This window comes from Humulus lupulus, chromosome 8, assembly GCF_963169125.1.
Source record: "Humulus lupulus chromosome 8, drHumLupu1.1, whole genome shotgun sequence".
NCBI classification, from domain to species: domain Eukaryota; kingdom Viridiplantae; phylum Streptophyta; class Magnoliopsida; order Rosales; family Cannabaceae; genus Humulus; species Humulus lupulus.
The window spans coordinates 126,351,795-126,368,556 of record NC_084800.1 but is presented as its reverse complement, the minus strand read 5'-3'; positions in this window follow the sequence as shown (position 1 = coordinate 126,368,556).

The window sequence follows — 16,762 nt, the reverse complement described above, 5'->3', positions numbered from 1 at the left end:
TTTTTTTGAATTCTCACTCTCTTGTTTTCTTCTTCTTACATAATATATATATTAGAGATTATATATTCCCTATTAATCCTAATAATTATATTAATACATTAATAATATCATAATGATGATATGAATTGATTTAGGTAAATATCTTACTTACCAAATTCGAAAAAAAATCTATTTTCAAATTATTAATTAAATAAATAAAAAATAAAAACAACACAGATACTTTATCTACATTGTCTTACACGATTGGCACAGTCCCTGGACTGTGCCATGCGTGTAGCGGTATTCCCTTTTCAAAGATATTGTATTTTTCTTTTATTTATTTATTTAACTAAAATCAATCATTCCCACAAAATATGGTATTATTTTTTTAAGGAAAAGATCACAACCATATTTCAATATTAAAATTTTAAATTTTAAATTCAAAATTCAAAATTGAAATCAATGATCATCATTATCATCATCTTTTAAAAACCATTTTTATTTTCTCCCACTCAAATAAAATAATTAATTTATTAATTATTATATATATTTTTGAAAATTCTATATTTAAATAAATAAATATATTTTCGAAATTCAATAATTAATTCAAAATTAATTATTCAACCCCAATTATCATATAATTGTATATTTGACCTGAAGAATAAAATTCTTCTCAAATTTCTAAAGTAAAGGTTTACCCTTGTATCAACTCTTACCTTGATATGGTGTTGATAAAGTCACCTTGGGGGCTATGCACCTATAATATCAAGCTCCAATAAATATTAGATTATTAATCAAAGTTTTTTTATTGAATAATTATATTTATTAATCTCATGATTACTCCACTATAAATATGAGACTGAACTCTTGATAATTATAGATATATATTTACAAAGTACTTTATTAAGGAATAAAGTGTCAATTGATATAATCATTACATGCAATGTTAATCCTCTATTAATGGTTCATAATTTAAAGGGAATAAAATTATCATTTTACCCTTTTAACTTTATTTAGTTCCAACTGTACCATTGACTTTACTAGTGAAGGTTGAGTCACAACAAGTTTGCGATGTGAGTGCTCATAACCTTTTCAATTCCAAAAGTCAACCCAATAAGGAACCATTATTCAATCCATAAGAATGTATCGATTCCATAACTGTTAAACTATATCCCCAGCCATATATATTATTGAGCCTTGAAAACAATTGTTATTAGCCTAATCATTCAGACAAACCTTAACGCATGAATCAAAGGATCAGATGACATATATAGGAGTTCATAGCAACCTCAGGATTAAAATCATCGTGTATATGATCATTGTTTGATGTGTTTAATTAATACTACAAAATGATGTTTAAACAAGTATTAACAAATCACATATATTCCAGTTCTATATATCACTATATATAAAGTACATTCACTAAAGTGTCCTACTACACTAGTGACCCAAATCTAGGTCACTTGAATTCATAATACTAGCAAACGGTACTAGCAATAATTAATCTAAAGATTCCATAACTTTATTTTTTACTATGAACTGTTTTAAGTTCATTATCTCAATCTCGATCCTCTCATACCAATATGAGATTAAGATCACATAGATGAACTTTATAATTTTTCGATATTTACTTAATATTATCAACATAAAATCGGACATAGTCTATGTATAAGGGCACTATTCCCAACAAGTACTTGGATTATGAATTCTAAGACCACTTACGTAAGCATGGAATTCAATCCCAACTCACTACACTTGGAATGCCACAAGAAAATGGTGTTTCAAAAAGAAGGAGTATGACGTTATTAGACATGGTTAGATCAATGATGGGCTAATCATCATTGCCACTATCATTCTGAGCCTATGCCATTCAATGTGCAATGTACATAATGAATGTTGTTCCATCCAAGTCTATCAAGAAGATACCATTAGAATTATGGAATGGTACCAAACCTAGTTTACACAATTTTTGTATTTGAGGGTGTCCAACACACGTGTTGAAAGTAAAGACTGTAAAGCTAGAATCTCGCATTGAACTGTGCCTGTTTGTGGGATATTCCAAAGAGACCAGAGGTGGTATATTTTATAGTCCTAAAGAAAATAAAACATTTGTATCGACAAATGGTAATTTTCTTGAATATGAATATATTAACAACCACAAATCCTAGCAATAAGGTTGTGCTAGAGGAGATGGTCTCTGATTAAGTAAATAGATCACCAATTGTTCGCAATGAACAACGACAAGTGGAAGCCACAAATTATAGCCAGAACAATAGAGAGCTTCGTCGTAGTGGGATGGTTGTCAGGCACCCAATTTGCTATGAACAAGAAGTTCAAATGCTTGTGTCAGACACAAACAAAGATGATCCATTGACATATATAGATGCAATGAGAGATTCTGACAAAGACAAATGGAAAGATGCCATGAACCTAGAAATGAAATCGATATATTCCAATTCCACCAGGACTCTTGAAGATCTTCCTGAAAATGTTGAATCTATTGGTTGCAAATGGATATTCAAGAAGAAAATAGGAGAGGATGGGAAAATGGAAACTTTCAAAGTTAGGATTGTAGCTTAGGGCTATACTCAGCGAGAAAGGGTTGATTATGAAGAAACTTTTTCTCATGTGGCCATGCTTAAATCCATTCGCATAATCTTGTCTGTAGCTGCTTGCATGGATTATGAGATATGACAAATGGACATTAAGACAAATTTTCTTAATGGTTATCTTGATGAGACCATTTGTATGTCTTAACTAGAAGGGTTCAAAATAAAAGGTTAAGAGAAAAAGGTTTGCAAGCTTCTTAGGTCCATTTATGGACTCAAACAAGCTTCTAGATCTTCAAATTTGAGATTTGATGACATAATAAAAATGTATGGCTTTTGAACAAAACGTTAACGAACCTTAGGTCTATAAACAAATTTTCATTGTGGTGTTCGTGGTTCTTTACGTTGATGATATTCTACCGAGGGAAATGATGTAGGAACATTGAAAAAAGTAAAGAAATGACTAGCTGAGCAATTCCAAATGAAAGATTTGGGAGATGCAAACTACGTTCTGGGCATCCAGATCCTTCAGGATCGACAGAACAAAGTTTTGGCTCTGTCTCAAGCTACTTATATAGATAAGGTACTAGAAATATTTGGTATGAAAAATTTCAAGAAGGGTGATATGCCAACCCGTCATGGAATTATCCTTTCTAAAGAGCAATGTCCTAAAACACCTCAAGAAGAAGAGGATACGAGATAGTATCCCTATGCTTCTGCGGTAGGTAGTCTAATGTATGCCATGCTATGTATGAGAATCGACATTTGTTATGCAGTAGGGATAGTTAGTCGTTACCAATATAATCGTGGGTTGAGTCATTGGATTATAGTAAAGAATATTCTCAATTATCTTCATTAAACTAGAGAATATATTCTTGTATATTCAGGTGGTGACCTGAATCCCACTGGATACAGTGATTATGATTGTCAATCAGATAGAGATAGTCAGAAATTGACTTCTGGATCAGTGTTCATACTTGGTGGAGCAGTTATGGTCTGGCATAGTATTAAACAAACCAATATCACAGATTCTACCATGGAAGCCGAGTACATAGCGGCTTGTGAAGCACCTAAAGAGGTTGTGTGACTAAAGAAGTTCTATTACGATCTGGAAATTATTCAAGATATGAATAAGCCATGTGTCCTATACTTTAATAACACTGGGGCAGTAGCTAACTCGAAGGAACTGATGAATCACAAGAGGGGAAAGCATATTTAAAGGAAATACCACTTTATTAGAGATATTGTTCACAGAGGAGATGTAGCGGTTATGAAGATAGCTTTAGAACATAACCTTTAAAGCATTTTACTAAGATTTTGTCTGCCAAGTCTTTTAAAGATCATGTTAGCAATATGGGTTTGACGGAGATGCCTCATTTTCTTTAGGGAAAGTGGGAGATTATTGGGATTAGTCCCCTTTAAAGCATATGTATTGAACATTGTTTTATGAAACAAAAAAATTGAAATATTATATTTTTTGCATATATTGAATGTTTATTATTATAGTTAGAATAATATTATATAAATATCATAAAATTATCAAGTTCGTTATTATGCTACAATCTTGTATTGGTACGAGAGGATTAAGATTGTAGGGAACGAATTTAAATACTTTGCAGTAAAACAAAGTTTTACGAAATCTTTGGATTAAATGTTGTAAGTATGGTTCACTAGTTTTATGAATACATGTAATCTAGATCTGGATTACTGATGTAGAATGACATCTTAGTGGAGGAACTTTGTATAAAGTGGCTATACATGAACGGGACTCGATATGTTATTATTACTTAATAATACTGTTTACTTTATAAGCATTACTCAATAAGATGATCATATACAAATTGATCTTTGATTCACTTGTTATGGTTTGTCAAAATGATCAGGCTGAAAACTTTTGTTTTGGGAACTCATTGATGTAAATGGCTGAGGACATAATATACAAATATGAAATCTATACCTTTCCAAGAGGAATTGAATAAGGGTTCTCTTAAGGGTTGGCTTTTGGAAATGAAAGGTTATTGAGCTAAAGTTCATAAATTAGTTTATGAATTAACCTTCACTAGTAAAGTTAATGATACATAAGGAAACAATATATAATTAAGAGGTAAAAGGGTATCTTAACCCTACTTTAATAATGAACCATTAATAGAGCATTGAATTGTATGTAATGATTAAATCGATGGACCCTATTTATACTTAAAAGTAGTAAATAAATAAATGTCTTTAATTACAAGAGTGCAGTCTCATATTTTTAGCGGAATAAAATTGAGATCAATATATTAAGGTATTTATATTAAAGAGTTTTAATTAATAATCTAAATTTATTGGAACTTGAAATTATAGGTCCATAGGTCTCCTATATGGCTTTATCAACACTATTCAAGGTAAGAGTTGAAATTGATTTACTAAAAGATAGCAAGGATTCTTGATTTTTCTACAACGGGTAAATCTTCATCTTTTTCTTTCTCTTTTATTAATGTTTTGCATATTTATAGATCTGATTATTTAAAGTTTTTTTAAATAATTTTTTTTTTAAATCTCTAGGCCCACCACCCAGTGCTTTCTACTATGCATAAGGTAAGCCAGTTACCAACAAGAGACATAAAATATTGTTGTTGTCTTGTTGCATGGAGTTAGTGTTGTTGTTCAATCCCATTAACCTATTATTTGTGTTAAAATAGAAGTAAATGCAACAAATGAACATTTATTTGAGGTATTTAAAGAAGAAAAATCTTTGATTGTAAATCTCAAAGATTGAACATGCACATGAAATAGATTCCAAAAGGATGAGATGTCGGTGATCATGCTCTTTCTGTGACGAAGGAGATGAACATAGATCCCTATGATTGCTATTCACATCTCTACACAACAAAAATATGGTTAGAAACATATGATGAAACAATATACCCAGTAGGAAACTAACGCACATGGGATGTACCTAACTATGTCAAATATATCATAGTGTTGCCTCCATTTAAAAAGAATGAAAGCTGGAAGACTAATGAAAAGTAGAATCAAAGTTGCTTGGGAAACTAAAAAGCAAAACAAGTGCAACAAATGTTCCCAAAGAATTCTTAATAGGAAGACATGCCGAAACTGACCACCAAGAAGTTGAAACAACACTACAACAACAATACATTTCCTAGAATAATTTGATTCTTTAAAATAAACACATTGATTTTATTTGTTTTATTTTTTAGCACGTATGATTTGCATTGAAATTCTTTCTTCTTAAATTAGGAAGGAAAAAAGTTAGAAAATTATTTTTAATTCTTTGACTGTTTATGGTGCGTTGCTTTTTTCTTTGATCTATTGTCGGTGATGGTTGTTTTATTTTAAAATAAGTTGATGTGGTGTTGCTTTGGTGTTGACAAAGAGTTATATAAACTAAAATTAAGACAGATTTTGTAAAATTTTAAACAAATTACAACATAAATTTAGAAAAGAATCATAAATCATATTCATAAATTTTTTTTTTTTTAAAAAATAAACATGATAATGATAGAATCACATAACTAAGTCTGAAAATCCTAAAAGGGATGTCTGAAATATATTGAAGACCCAAAAGCTTCAATCACATAAATATTTCTAACAAATCCAATTTTGTTTCATAACCAAAAACTAAACTAAATAGGCATTTAAAAAAAAATCTATAATCCCAACTACATTAATATTTATAAAACTAAAATTGAACATAACAAAATGAATAGCAGTTTATGATATGTTGCTATGTGGTTGTTCCAATGTTGCTGCTGACTCAAAAGCATCATCAATCCTTTGTATTGGAGACTCTTTTTTGCAGTTTCAGGTTTAGTAGCAACATTTGATATGTGTTTCATGTTGTCATACGAATAAAAAAGCACGACCAGCCTAGAACGATAATCTTCAACAGAAAAATAACTTGAAGAAATTACCTTCGCATTAATGAAATACTCAACAAATGATGTAACAAAAATACCACAATCACTACAAAGAAACACCAACATAGGATTACTAAATGTATAAAAGTTAATAAATTATAAATGAAAACACATACAAAATATCAAAGTAATACTTGTCCTCTTGTACAGGTAATCCATAAACCTTGCCAACAACAAAGGGATCATTTATAATATTGTAAAAATTAGCAGTTCAAAGAACAATGACAACTAAAAAAAATATGGCTTAATAGCTATCATCGCTGCACTTTCATACCATCAAGTAGGGTAGTACATTGGTCGATTTGGTTGGGTTGTAACATATTTTTTGCAAAGCAATGTAAAAGTCGGGTTACAAACATAATCGAACCCGTAACCTACAGAAATGTTTTTTTAACCCATCCAACGGTTTTGTTGGGTTAACCCACTCAACCCATTTCTTTTACACACATTTTTTGATTTAGCAAAAGTGTCAAACTTATCTTTTTGATGTTTGGAAACAATATTTTCAATTCATTGTTCAAAATTATAAGACAAAACTCAATTTATTTATATGTACTATGGATAATTTTCTAAAACAATCATTCATCCTTAACTTTAATAATAATAATAATAATAATAATAATAATAATAATATAGTCTACGTCTAACTCTCCAACAACAATCACAAAAAAAGTTTAAATGAAAAATATTTCAACCATTAAAGATTAAAAACATCACACAACCTGTCCAAGTTCAAATACCAAATACAATAGTCCAATCATTAAACATCACACAACAAATCCAAGTTCAAATACAAAACAATCCACATACCAATATGAAAGTCATAATACCAAACCAATCTAATCATCTCATGATTCCATCTAAGGGGTTAGAAGGAACTAGAAATAGTAATCTCAGTTCATGTGCTTGTAATACAAGATTCATTTAGTGTAAAAGTAATATAATAGAAACCATTAGTTATAAAATTAAGATAAGAATAAGAACTAAGAAAAATTATAAATATAATAATAAGAACTAAAAACAATTATAAATATAATATACCTGACTCAACTTTCTAAGATGTCTTCAAATTCTCAATTTTGTCCATGTATTGTCTTAATACAACAAGAGCATAATAATCACAAGTCAACCAATTATTCGAGCAAATTAAAGCTTCAACCATCTTTTGAGACAAAGAGCTTATAAATGGATTGATTATCCATCCTCCAATAGAAAAGGCTAATTCAGAAGCAACTATAGACATTAAAACTGACAAAACATCTCTTGCAATGTGTGAGACAATAAGATACTTGCTATCATTTCTTTTCTACCAATCTAGAATGTCAAAATCCACATTCTCAACCAACTTTTCCTTTCTATAAGCAAGATAATCATCCAATCATTATTGACTACCTCACTCGAAACAAACTTTAGCTTAATAATAAACAATGTGCTACTTGACTTCCACTTGCATTGGAAGTGACATTTTCACTTGGTTGTTCATCTTTTGAGGAATTAGGAAGCACAATAATTTTCTTATAAAATGCAAACAAGCTACTCGTTATATTCTCAACTTTTGTTATCATTTTTTTCAGCTTTAATTGGGTCATAGAGATACCAAAAACCATTACGAACCACATTTAATTTGAATCTTTGATCCAAAATAGATGCAATATACTGCAACAAGTTCATCTTCTCAACATTACTCCAATACTTGTCAAACATCAACTGCATGCTCTCTATCATTTTGCTCATCAACTCATATGTACTAGTCTCCATTTCTCTAAGCTGAACTTGAATTTGAAGAATCTCTTCGAAGAAAATATTTGATGTGATATACAATGACCCACTGAACTTCAAAGTAAGCTCGTAAAAAGCCTTGAGAAACTGAACATGTACATCTGTATTACTCCAATCAGTAGTGTTTGATGGGCCATCCACTTTTTCCCCATTTACTCTTTCTTTCTCAAAATACTTGGTATAGTTTACATCCCATTCTACATACCTAAAATCCTTCTTGAAATTTAATACACTTTCCAGCATCATCTATGTAGAATTCCACCTTGTCACCACATCCAAAACATAATAGAGTCTTTGATTGAACATCTGCATCTTTACAAGCTTCTTTAAATTGTTGGAGCATAGTTAGAGAAGATCTCACATATCTTACTGCATTCCTTATGGTAGAAATGACACAAGGCATTTATTTTAAACCATCACTAACAACCAAGTTCAAAATATTGGCACAACAGTGCATATGAAACATCTCTCCACTCAAAACTAAATTGTTTTGCTTTTCTAGCAAATATTCCTTCACATTTCTCAGAGCTACATTATTTGAAGAGGCATTATAAATTGTGATAGAGAAAATTTGAGTAATCCCCCAATGATTAAGGCAATTCATAAGTTCTTTTGCCACCATATCACCTTTGTGGCTGGGAACTTGAATGAAACTAATAATCATTTTCTGCAATTTCCAATTATCATCAATCCAATGAGCAGTCAAGCACATATAACTAATATTTTGTAGGGAAGTCCAACAATTAGTAATTAATGACAACCTACGGTTGAGAAAAACCTTTCTAAATTTTTTCTTTATATCCAAATACAACTAGTAGATGTCTCGAGCAATTGTAACTCTTGAACGAAACTCAAATTTTGGAAATAAAAAAAAAAAGAAATAAGCAAGAAAAACCCTTTCCCTTAAATATGACTATGTTGTACCCTAAAATTAGCATGAGTTCAATTACTCAGCTCGGGTACAGCTGGTAGATAAATATGTGGAAAAATAGGGAAGTGGAATATCTGATTATTAATGATGTGAGCAGCTCAAGATCCAATCCAATTCGTACACGGTATACAAGTTATCATCTGACCTACACATAAGGTAACAATCGAGTTTGAGACTCATAATGGTCAGATCCAACTTTGGGCACTCTGGAAGTTATTACGAGCTCGAAGTCAGGTAGTTCATTAAACACGAGCTCGGGTGAGATATTCAGCTCGTGAGAACCTAGACAACACATACTAAAGGATCCTAGGAGATTCAGGGATTCATTATATGCTCATTAATGACCAAGCTATATCATATATATGTCATTTATTATCCGAGATAATAGGAGTATATTTATTATGTTATCAACCCATATCCCAATGAAAATGAGAATAATCTGTATTAATTATATACCTTATTTAATTATGCAGTTTATTTACACAGTGACCCAAACCTGTCAATGAAATTCCCCTATAAATACTAGGAATATTGGACAGGAGATGAAGGATTGTTTTGTATTACCAAAACTCTGCAGAAATAGAGAGAGAAAAGTAATAATATTGACTTGTAGACTAGGTAGATTTTAACCATTGAACCATGTAAAAGTTCTATGCTTTGGAGTGAATGTTTATTAGTTCTTTACGGTTTATAATCTAGCACTAATCTACCTATTTAATTTTTTAATACAGTGTTGGTGAAAACCCGCGTCAACAGTTTGGTTGTTTCAGTGAGAGTAAATTTGTGTGTTACAAGTTCCAGTCGACTTTCAACATGGTGTTCACTCGCTCAATGAATGATAATGAGATAGAACATCTTGGTGGGCAGGAGGCCCATCATACCGCTGTTCCCAATGAAAGGGGCCTGGATGTTCAGCAACGTCCTAGAAAACAACTGGCGGGTTATGACGATACTGGGAGTTCAGCTTCACTACCTCCAAATCCAAATCCAAGATATTTGACTGCCGTCGAGATGGAAAACACCTAGTTAAGAATCCATCTCGCTAGGGAAAATATGCAGATTGAGGAGGTCTTAGCTCGGTTAGCCCCTCTTACAACTAACGTTAATGCTAAAAAGAGGCAAAGTGGATCTCGTAAGTCCCACATGAATAACCGATATAAACTGAGTCGATTTTTCAAAAACGCCACTCCGAGTTCTGTGCCTACAGGGTGAAACCACTAGAATGCTCGTCCCACAGATCATCACAGAGGTCATCAGCATGTTAGTCGGTCGGTCAGGACCGCGACCCCAAGCTCTGTGCCTTCTTCACAGATTCCCAGAAATGTCCATAACAGTCTGTAGGGAGGGGCTGGGACAAGCTCACGAAGACACAATGCTCCAACGAATCCCTATGTACCACAATCAAAGCCTCAGGCACAGAGAACTAAGGACATTGGAGTAGAACCAATGCGTGCTAATTTAGTCTGTCCTAATGGAATGAGGATAGCCTTGCCCATAAGTCATCCTCTGTCACCTGTAAGACATCCATCACCACCTCGTCCTCATCGAGATGTTCCAACTCATGGGAACAGTAGGAGAAATCCTCCCTCATCCGCAAATACTTCTGCCCCACGAATGCATGTTGAGAACCCAAGTCCTCAATCTCAACCGCGAGCTGTGAGTTTCGCAAACGGAGGTTATTGGATGGAGAGCCAGCATGGAGGAATATTCAAGAGAGACTTGAGAAATCATTTGAGTTCAGCACAAATTCCTCGATATGATCCACATCTCGACCTGCGCGATCATTTGAACTCACAGAGAAGGTATCCAGCTTGGGATGAAAACGTTAGCTATACTCGGCACGAGGGAGGTCCGTCCATTGTACGTGACAATGGGAATGTTCCACATAACCAAGCTCAAACTTGGAGTGACAATAACCTATCAAATGTGTATAATAGGAAGAGAGCTATTGAACAACCCTCAGCTAACCTAGGGACTAGGGACCAAACCCTTGAAAGACTGGCTCTAATGGAAGAGAAAATTAAAAGACTCTTATTTGGGAAGGAAAAGGACGATTGTGACTCAGATGAGGAGCTCGAACCTTTTGCTCCAAACATTGCAATGGAAACATATCCTACAGGCTTTAGGATGCCGCACATGTCAAAGTTTGATGGAGATGAAGATCCGTCTAACCACCTCGGAATGTTTAACACTATAATGATGGCCCATAATGTTGGGCTCCATCTAAGGTGTATCTTGTTCCCTGCAACTCTGGTCGAACCTTCCAGGTAGTGGTTTAAACAATACAAGAGACATTTGATAAGCTCGTGGAAGAAATTCTCCTCTGAGTTTAAAAGAGTATTCCGAGCTTCGTAGGCCCCTCGAGTTAAAGTTGATTCATTGGCCAACGTAAAGAAACAACCTGGCGAGACATTGAAAGCATACCTGAGCAGATTCACCAATGTTGCCGCACGAGCTAGGGACACTGATGACAGCGCCAAGCTCATGCAATGAGAATAGGAATCCTCGTGAGGGGCGACCTGTGGCTAGAGCTCCAAAGAAAAGGTGTTAAAAGCGTAGAAGAATTTCTGGCCCGAGGTCAGGAATGGATAAACCTGGAGTAGGCACGAGCTTCTGTCACAGGAACCAGCCAGACCCCTGCCCAACTCGTTGGAGCAGTAACAGATGATGTAGCTACGGCTCAAGCCGTTACTCAAAATAACCAAGGGGGGAATAACAAAAGGAATGTGAATGGTGAGGGCGACTAGAGCGAGACGAAGAAAAACAAATCCGTGGAGAAGTTCAAGCCTATTTACGCTACCTATACCGACCTAACAGATACCCGAGAGAGTAAATTTTTGGCTAATTCTAATCGTCTCCCATGGAAAATCTAGAACCTTTAAGAAACCAGAGGGCGGAGAGAGATCCTTCAAAAAAAAATTTGCTTCCACAATGACATCGGCCATAACACTAATGATTGTCGGCAACTGAAGGATGAAATTGAGACTCTCATTTGAGCTGGACAATTCGCCCAGTACGCTCGAAATCAGGTAGTTCCCAATCATCCTTCCGGACAGAACTCTCAGCCAATCCCAAAGGCTACGATGGGTGCAAGTAGGTATTTCAGAGGAAATATCACACCAATGGCACATACAAACCTTCAAAGCTAGATTATTACCAAAAGAGTTAAAAAAAAAAAAAGAATCGATTATTTTTAGACATATGCACCGATTTCTAGGACAACCACAATAAGAGTTTTATTTATCTTCTTATCAATATATAAAATATATGTTCATAAAATGGATGTCAAAATAGCATTCCTAAATGGAGATCTCGATGAGAAGATCTATATGGAACAACTAGAGGGTTTTGTTCTAAGGAGAAATGAACTTAAAATGTGTAGGCTTGTTAAATCATTGTATGGACTAAAACAAGCACTGAAAAAATGTCATGAGAAGTTTGATAAAGCCATATTTTTGGATGGGTTTAGACAGAATAATGCGGACAAGTGCTTATACTCTAAGACTTGTGATGGCTATGCCATCCTGGTGTGTCTATATGTTGATGATATGTTTATTTTGAGTAATGAGATGATATACATAATAGAAACGAAGAGGTTTCTATCTTTCACTTTCAAGATAAAGGACCATGGAGAGGTCAATACCATTTTAGGTATAAAAGTGAGAAGAAATAGTGGGGGTTATGCCTTAATTCAATCTCACTACATTGAGAAAGTTCTTGACAAGTTTATCCATCTTAAAAATAAAAGAGGTAAATACACCATTTCATTCAAGCATAAATATTGAAAGAAAAATGGTAGAGCGGTGGCTCAACTTAAGTACTCAAGTGCATTAGGGAGTTCAATGTACACCGCTCATTGTACAATAGCAGATATTGCATATGCGGTTAGTAAACTTAGTAGGTTTACTAGCAATCCAAGTATCAAACATTGGAAGACAATTGAGAGAGTTCTAGGGTACCTTGAGAGGACCAAGAAGCTAAGCCTCCAATATTCAAAGTTTATAAGATACTTAAGGGATATTCTTATGCAAGTTGGATATCAAGTGTAGGAGATAGTCTCTCCATAATCAGTTGGGTGTTTATACTCAGAGGAGGAGAAGTTTCTTCAAGTTCAAAGAAACAAACATGTATTTCACACTCAACCATGGAGGTCGAGTCTATAGCTCTAGCGATAATTGACAAAGAGGTCGAGTGGCTTAGGAATCTCATAGAGGAGATCCCAATTTCTGTGAAAAAGGTATCGACAATCTCGATACATTGTGATAGTCAAGCCGCAATAGGTAGAGCCTATCGTGACATATATAATTGGAAGTCTAGACATATAAGTATAAGACATGAGTATGTGAGACAATTGATTAAAGATGAAATCATATCGATCTCATATGTGAGAAATAGTGAGAAGTTAGTGAATCCGTTCATAAAACCTCTTGTGAAAAGGTTAGTAAGTTCTATGTAACGTCCCAAATTTACTAATAAGGCTTAGTGCCATGATTAGTGTGCTAGGAGGGCATAATTGGATTTATATGTGAAATTAATTGGATATATGTGTGACTACATGGCATACATGATTTACATGGTAATATGAATATATATATATGCATGTTTATGTGTATTAAATATGCATGTGGACCCGTTTTTGTTAATAATAACATATTTGTAATTTTGACTTGTTGATGGTATAAATGTAATTATATGTGTTTTGTGATTGAGACCACATTATTATGTTGATATATTTGCGATATTTGACTTGAGGTGATCCTAGTGAGCAGATTAGCAGAAAAGTCACAACGGGGTCAAATACCCAGCTCGGGGTGAGCCTAGGGGGTATTTTGGGAAACTTAGTGCGTAGTCGGAATTTTCCAGGTAATGGGTAGTTATTTGGTGATTATTTGAGTATGTCGAGATTATTTGGGAATAAATAAGGCTACTTGAGGATTAGCAGAAAATAGGGTACGAAGACGATTTTGTCATTGGGGGCATTAAAAGATAAGGTTTTGGACAAGGGACATTTTGGTCTTTTGTGCTGAGAGATAGACTTAGCCTTGGGCACTAGACTTTTGTAGAAGCTGAGGAAAACAAAGGCAGAAGAAAAACAAAACACACTCATCTCACATCTTGCGGTAATAATGAAGAAGTCACTTGGCAATATACAATAGTACTTCAAATAGAGGATGATCCCAAAACTTTCAAAGATGCAATGTCCTCAAGGGACTCCGCTTTTTGGAAGGAAACAATTAATGATGAAATGGATTCAATTATGTCTAACCACACTTGGGAATCGGTTGACCTTCCAAATGCGTATAAACTAATTGGGTGCAAATGGGTATTTATAAGGAAATACAATACTGATGGCACCCATACAAACCTTTAAGGATAGATTAGTAGCTAAAGGATTCAAACAAAAGGAAAGAATCGAGTACTTTGACACTTATGCAAGGTAGCAAGAACAGCTTCTATAAGATTGCTATTTTCCTTATCATCTATATATTACCTTTATGTTCACCAAATTGATGTTAAAATAACATTCCTAAATGAGGATCCTGAGGAGGAGGTCTGTATGGAACAACCATAAGGTTTTGTTCTTCATGAAAATGAACATAAAGTGTGTAGACTTGTCAAATCATTATATGGTTTGAAACAAGCTCCAAAACAATGGCATGAGAAGTTTGATAAAGTCATTGTTTCAAATGGAATTAGTCACAACAATGTGGACAAGTGCTTATACTCTAACACTTGTGATGACTATGTCATATTAGTATGTCTTTATGTAGATGACATGTTGATTTTGAGTAATGACATGAGAGGAATAATAGAAACAAAGATGGTTCTATCTTTTAACTTTAAAATGAAAGACATTGGAGAGGTGGATATTGTTGACTACCTTTTTCGCTATCAACTTAATCTGAAAGGTTAGAGGAAATATTAGGGAAGAACATGAGGATTTTATGTGGTTCAAGCTATAAAAGAGCCCTAGTCCACGAGTCTCTATTATTTAGTGAGCTTGAAGCTTGTTATAGCAAGCTTCAATGGTAGTTCTCAGGCAGGTGTATATTGCACTAAGTTACAAAGTTTCTATCTCTAAAAATAACCGAACCCTTCACAAGGAGATACCCCAACCCTATTTATAGAAGCTTGGGTCATTAATGTTAATTATATTTCATTAATACTAGATTCCCCCCACTTGGGGTATTAATGTTAAGTTAATACAAAAAAGGGTTGCACTAAATAAAGACTACGACCCAGGCGAATTGCACGGGGCCCATAGCAGAAAGGGAACATGCCTCTGACAGTGTCAGGATGCAGCTGCTCGTTTGCTCATGTTAGGCAGCGTTGTGGGAAATGTCGATTGTCGAGTGCACGAAATTGACAGCACTAATCGAGGCTCACCAAAAGTTGTCATATGACCCTCTGATGGCCCATGCCTAGAGTGACCGACACTTGGCAACCACTCCGGGTCCGAGGACCAAAATCCTTAACCTAGGAAATTGGCGAATGAGGAGAGCCCCTCAGGACGTGGCATCACACGAAGGCATCCCCGCCTTTAGAAAAGACCTCAGGACGTAGCCTAGCTGGGAGACATCCACGACCTGTAGATTGGCTCGGGGCATTCTGGGGACGTCGCCTCACTCGGATACATCCTCGCTTCGAAGACAGACCTCGGGGCATGGCCTCACTCGGAGACACCCACGTCTTGCACAGACTAGGTCGCTTTGAAGAGTTCATACTCCGAAAGCCCCATGAATTTCCTTGTCATCAATCATTCCTAACTGCCACATGTCTGGTGATAGAAACACAGACAAAAGATACCATTCCAGGTATCAAAGTTAGAAGGAATAGTGAGAGTTTTGTATTGAGTCAAACCCACTATGTCGAGAAAGTGCTTGACAAATTTAGTCATCTCAAAATCATTGAGGCGAATACACCATTTGATTCAAACATGAAGTTAGAAAAGAATGAGGGAAGAGCGGCTCAATTGGAATATCCATGTGCAATAGGAAGCCTTATGTATGCCACTCATTGCACAAGAGTGGATATTGCATATGTGGTTAGTAAACTTAGTAGGTTTACTAGCAATCCAAGTATCAAGCATTTGAAAGCTATTGAGAGAATTCTTGGTTACCTTAAGAGTAACAAAGAATATAGCCTTCACTATACAAACCTTCCAAGGATACTTGAAGGATATTGCGACGCTAGTGGGATATTGGGAGTGGAAGATAATCTCTCCACCAACAGTTGAGTGTTTACTCTTGGAGTGCTAGGAATAGTGCCCTTGAAATCATATGTGTTGGATAATGTTTTATGAAATAAATAATTAAGATGAATTTTTTCCAATATTTATTGTTTATTATTATTTGAATAATATTATATGAATATTAGAAAATTCCTAGATTCTTATTGTGACTACAATCTTGTATTAGTACGAAAGAGTTAGAATTGTATGGAACAAATTTAAATAGTTGACAACAAAACAAAGTTATATGGAATCTTTAGATTAAATACTGTAAGTATGGTTCACTAGTATTATGAATACATGTAATCTAGATCCGGATCACTGATGTAGTAGGACATCTTAGTGGATGTACTTTGTATAATAAGGTTATACA